Raw genomic sequence first — 6,686 nt, forward strand, 5'->3', positions numbered from 1 at the left:
AACTTGAAGTTAATGAGATGTCTATTGACATAACTGCTACCTTACCAAAAGGTCAGGTGTGGGCTATTTATTTCTCTGAAGAACACTTCCAGAAATTTCTTCTGTCACGCAGTGTTCTTTCTCATTAACTGCTTTGTCTGGATATCTATTTCTCTTCTTGTTCTTCTGTGACTGTGTCCTATATTAACACACTTTCTGTATGTGATTCACTATTTGACAAATAAATCATTCACTTTTAGTTACTGAGAAATGTCTATGCCTGTGAATCATTTTCGTTCTGCTGCACTTTTAGGATCTGGTGCCTACAGTATTGGTTTCACCTGAATGGCTTTTTGTGAGTCAAACTTTATTTTTACTGTAATATATGTGATAAAAATATATCAGCAATTCCAATAATAATTTTGGCCCTGGTGAATTCTGACTTTAAATTGCTATTGTTGCATTTTTCTACTAACTTGCAGAGAACATGAATGAAGTGAACTATGGATTCCCCTGGATGATAAACTCTTCCATTAAATCTTGCTGCTTCAATAATTTTCCTTATTCTAATATTACAGTAATTGTCAAACAATGTCAGTACTTCTTCAAATGATGTCTTGATTCTTTTATACCCAATCAAGTTATATTATCATCAGTTGTACTTCTAATTGTGTATATAAATGAATTTAATTTCAACTTCTGATTTAGCATCTATTTTGGAAGATAGTCTGTACCTTAAGAATTATTTTCTTTGAGATGTCCAACTCTCTGTCCAATTTCACTCATCTCTGAAATGAAATCTTCCTAGCAATATAATTTATAACGCCTTGTCCTCCTAATGCGATTATTCATATTACTTGTTTAAAGGATTTTTGAAAAGAAAGTTGGAGTCATAACATTGCTGCTGCTCTGCTTACATGTATTGGAAGATATTCTCATGTTTTGTGCCAAAATGGAGGATTTTCATTTTTTTGTGGCTAAAATACAGCATTTCTACCTCTTGCAGCTGAAATGCAGGAGTTTGCCTTAAGGTGCTGTTCATGACCTCAATAAATGATTCCCATTTCTTTAACAAGTCTATTGAATGAATCCTGCAGTCTGTGGCTTCAATAAATGATGCCAATTTCAATCATGGTTTTACCAAATGTCTTCCACTATTCAAAACTTAGAGATAAATGCTACTTTTTACAAGTTTTTTTTCTGAATGATTTTGTGGCTGTAAAAATGATCCTTTTTTAGTTTTGTTTGCTGGATAATTCCATCTCCTTGTGGCTTTAATGAAAAACCTGCTGCCTTTTCTGCACCCTGAACAAAGTCTGCTAACTTTCTTATTCTGTTAGATCAGGGTTTCTAGACCTCTAATCTGCCCTCTGTCACTTTAATTCTGATTTTGCACCAGGTCAGTGGCCTTGTTTTAAATTGCTTATATGACCCATTATTTCCCTGTTGTAGTTGTGCCTTGAGATGCAGTTTGAAACTCAATCTGAGCTGGAAATACTTTCTCTACTTTCCCAGTATGTAAATACAGCATCATGTTTTGCAATTTTGCTTTGGCCACCAAGGATTTTAACTTTACTCAATGCAGCCTTGGCAGTCTCAGTTGAATTCCATTGTGTGGTTGCTCCCACAAACCCTGTGACACCATGTGACCTGTATTTTAAATTTCCTGCTAATTTCATGCCAGATGTGAAATGTTTTTACCTCCTTTGACTGTAGCGTCTTCTTGGGAACGTTGCCATGATGGAAACATAAAATCCTGAATTGTCAGGATGGGGTAATTATGGAGAGGATGTTTCCTCCCACATGAGAATCTAGAATTTGGGGGCAATGTTTCCAAATCAGAGGTCATCCATTCAAAACATATTAGTCAATTTTCTTTGAGGATTGAGTCCTTATAACTCTATTCCTGAAAAGGTGGTCAAAGCAGAGTTCTTCAATATTTTAAGATCAGAGATAAATTGATTCTTGTTAAGAAAGCATTTCAAAGGTTATTAGATTAGATTAGATTAGATTAGATTACTTTACAGTGTGGAAACAGGCCCTTCGGCCCAACAAGTCCACACCGACCCGCCGAAGCGTAACCTACCCATACCCCTACATTTACCCCTTACCTAACACTACGGGCAATTTAGCATGGCCAATTCACCTGACCTGCACATCTTTGGACTGTGGGAGGAAACCGGAGCACCCGGAGGAAACCCACGCAGACACGGGTAGGTAGGAATATGCATTTCAGGTAACAATCCAATCAGCCATGATCGTATTAACTGGTGGTACAAACTGAAGAGGCTGAATTGCCTGTTCTTGTTCCTATGTCCCCTTGTTTGAATGAGAGATTTCTTTTTCTGTAAGATTCCTTCATGCTCAGCTCGTGCCTGATACTGATTACATGAGCAGTTGACTTTAAAGCTATGTCTGAAGGTGTCAGAGTGCTGTATCTGCAGTTAGACTGTGTGTACATGTCACCATATGGTAGGTTTGCTGTCCTCTTTAAATGTAGGGGGCTACAAGGTCTTGTTGGTCTGACGTGACAGACGAAAATCATTTACAGGTCTAATTAGAAGAGGCTCTTATATTGAATATGAAACAATCTTTTGCATGTTAGCAACTTGTTACAGGTTATATTGATACAGTAAGTGTTGTTACTGACGTTATGAGGAGGACCTGGCTGTGAAGCCTCACTCCACCTGAAGTTGTTTTTCCCATAGGTTCAAACATCAACATCCAAATAGATGGTACTTAAGCCACTTGTGTTATTAACCAATTCAGAACTTTACATATCGATACAATAGTTTAATGTTTCTGACAACTTCAAATAGCTATCTTCAATTTTAAGATGGAGAAAGGCATTGCAAAAAAAAAGGCATAATGCAAATCTAGACATTAAACCGGCAGTTTACTATTTTGACGTTGTGTGATAACAGAAAATAAGCGATAATGAATCAGCTGTTTTACAGTTCTTCCAAGTTTTATTTCTATTGAAAGAAAGCATGAAAGGGATCTTTCACTGAATTGATTTGCTCATTTCTAAAAATAGAAAACTTTAGAATGTAGTCAAATAACAGTTTACTTTTTGGATGAGTTACTGTTTGGTTCAAATTTTATACACACTAAAATCAGCAAATCTAGTACCTAGTGCTTATATTGGACAGTACAAATATAAATATTAAACATTTATAAATTCCGTCATTATTTTGCTTGTCTTGCCTTCATGTTTCCTGTTTCAGAGGTGAGTACAATGAGTCTTTGCTGTGGAGACATCTGCTGACCAGTTTTTCTACTGCAATTTTTTTGATTTTCCTGAAATATCTTTGTAAGATAAGCAAAATATCATCAAATTATATAAAGCAGTATAATTGAACTATGGAATCTCATTCCATTTCAATTAAACAGAATGAACAAAATCTTTTGAATAATGAAATATGCAAATGTTACAACATGATTATCATTGATTGTGTAAGATTCCTCCCAACTATAACAGAATCTCATTGAAACAAAAAAAAGGTTTTATTCATATCATTTCAGAAAACTCACAGCAGTTTAAAACTAATGGATTATTTCTGAACTATTTAAATGGATATGTATATTGACTATCTTATATTATTGCAATCCCAGATGGTACCAACAAGTCTATGTAATAATCTTGTTAGTGATCAGTAATTTTTAAAAATTTTTGGGAGATTTTATTTTTTCTAACTGAATAAAATTACAAGATCCCATGGTTGTGAACATGCAAGATAAACTTTACAATGTTACAAAAGTAAACTAATTTACAATATACATAAAACTTATACTCTAATATTCAGAATGAATATGAGCTAACTTTCACTGTAGTGGCATCCCACAGAGTACCTCAAATAGTAAATGCTGTCAAGACAGTCAGATTCCGTGGATTTCTCAGTAACCCAAGCAAAAACACTATAGGTCACATAATCTCGTTAAAACTTTGACTGCTTCACAAGAGATTTCATTTTTTTTTTACTTTTAAAGATTTAATCGAAAGAATAACACACATGTCCAGGTTTTCCAGTCTCATCTCCTTGCCCGAATTCCTGAGATTATTTGCAAGTGCCTAATTACTGGCACACTTCCAACTTTTTACTAAACAGTAACTTCAACAAACCCTGAATTTCCTGTATTTTCCAGCTTTTGTGATCCTCTTTTCCAGCTGAGCTTATCTATTTCTGAGACTGCATTCCATTGCTGTGGCCAACCTACATTCCATGCTTGAACCCAGGTACAGTCCCAGTTCCTGCCAGCAATTGTTCATCTCCAACAACTGTGACTCCATCTCTTTTTCTGAGACTGCATCCCATTGGGCTTCATAGTGCTGCTCTCCAGTATTGAATGATTAGCATAACTCCAGCTCTGTAGCTGCTCTAAGCAAAACCCTCTTACCCAAGGGCTATCTATTGCTTTAACTAAATTAAGTTAGGTAAAGCAATACTTCAACAACAAGGAGTCACCTTCACTAACGTTCTCTTAATGAAAAGCTGATGGCTCTTTGGATTGATTTGAGTGACCTATTGAAAGTTGTAAAACAAGTCTTACTCCTGTTCCTAGGCAGTATCTAATAGAATTCTAATTGGAATATCCAATGCCTTTAATCTTATAATATTTTAACTTAGACAACAAAACTGTGTTAAAAAATTGAGTTTTCTCACAATACAAAATATAATGGGTGGCAGGGTGGCTCGGTGGTTAGCACTGCTGCCTCACAGCTCTAGGGTCCAAGGTTTGATTCCAGCCTTGGGCGTCTATTTGTGTGGAGTTTGCACATTCTCCCCGTGTCTGTGCGGGTTTCCTCCCACAGTCCAAAGATGTGCAGGTCTGGTGAATTAGAGCTGAAAAATGTGTTGCTGGAAAAGCGCAGTAGGTCAGGCAGCATCCAAGGAGCAGGAGAATCGACATTTCGGGCTTAAGCCCTTCTTCAGGAATGAGGAGGGTGTGCCAAGCAGGCTAAGATAAAAGGTAGGGAGGAGGGACATTGGGAATGAGGTTAAGGTGAGGGTGATAGGCTGGAGGTCGGGAAGGAGATTGCAGGTCAAGAAGGTGGTGCTGAGTCCGAGGGTTGGGACTGAGATAAGATGGGGGGAGGGGAAATGAGAAAGCTGGAGAAATCTGCATTCATCCCTTGTGGTTGGAGGGTTCCTAGGCGGAAGATGAGGCGCTCTTCCTCCAGGCGTCGTGTTGCCATGGTCTGGCGATGGAGGAGGCCAAGGACCTACATGTCCTTGGCAGAGTGGGAGGGGGAGTTAAAGTGTTCAGCCACGGGATGGTTGGGTTGGTTGGTGCGGGTGTCCCAGAGGTGTTCTCCGAAACATTCCGCAAGTAGGCGGCCTATCTCCCCAATGTAGAGGAGGCCACATCGGGTGCAGCGGATGCAGTAAATGATGTGTGTGGAGGTGCAGGTGAATTTGTGATGGATATGGAAGGATCCCTTGGGACCTTGGAGGGAAGTAAGGGGGGAGGTGTGGGCACAAGTTTTGCATTTCTTGCGGTTGCAGGGGAAGGTGCTGGGAGTGGAGATTGGGTTGGTGAGGGGTGTGGACCTGACGAGGGAGTCACGGAGGGACTGGTCTTTCTGAAACGCTGATAGGGGAGGGGAGGGGAGGCCCCCAATGCCTTATCTTCACCATGGACATTCAGTCCCTGTACACCTCTATCCCCCATCACGAAGGCCTCAAAACCCTCCGCTTCTTCCTTTCCTGCTGACCTAACCAGTACCCTTCCACTGACACCTTCCTTCGACTGACTGAACTGGTCCTCACTCTGAACAACTTCTCTTTCCAATCCTCCCATTTCCTCCAAACCAAAGGAGTAGCCATGGGCACCCGCATGGGCACCCAACTATGCCTGCCTCTTCATTGGATATGTGGAACAGTCCATCTTCCGCAGCTACACTGCATCACCCCCCACCTTTTCCTTCACTACCTCGATGACTGTATCGGCGCTGCCTCGTGCTCCCATGAGGGGGTTGAACAGTTCATCCACTTTACTAACACCTTCCACCCCGACCTCAAATTTACCTGGACCATCTCAGATTCCTCCCTCCCCTTCCTAGACCTCTCCATTTCTATCTCGGGCGACCGAATCAACACGGACATTTACTACAAACCGACCGACTCCCACAGCTACCTAGATTACACCTCCTCCCACCCTGCCCCCTGTAAAAACGCCATCCCATATTCCCAATTCCTTGCCTCCACTGCATCTGCTCCCAGGAGGACCAATTCCAATACCGAACAACCCAGATGGCCTCCTTCTTCAAAGACCACAATTTCCCCTCAGACATGGTTGACGATGCTCTCCACTGCATTTCCTCCACTTCTCGCTCCTCTACCCTTGAACCCTGCCCCTCCAATCGCTACCAGGACAGAACCCCACTGGTCCTCACTTACCACCCCACCAACCTCCAGAAGCCTCCTCTATATTGGGGAGACAGGCCGCCTACTTGGGGAACATTTCAGAGAACACCTCTGGGACACCCGCACCAACCAACTCAACCGCCCCGTGACTGAACACTCCCCCTCCCACTCCGCCAAGGACATGCAGATCCTTGGTCTCCTCCCTCACCAGACCATGGCAACACGACGCCTGGAGGAAGAGCGACTCATCTTCCGCCTAGGAACCCTCCAACCACAAGGGATGAATGCAGATTTCTCCAGCTTTCTCATTTCCCCTCCTCCCCATCTTATTCAGTCCCA

The sequence above is a fragment of the Chiloscyllium plagiosum genome, chromosome 4 (genome assembly GCF_004010195.1).
Source record: "Chiloscyllium plagiosum isolate BGI_BamShark_2017 chromosome 4, ASM401019v2, whole genome shotgun sequence".
Lineage (NCBI taxonomy): Eukaryota > Metazoa > Chordata > Chondrichthyes > Orectolobiformes > Hemiscylliidae > Chiloscyllium > Chiloscyllium plagiosum.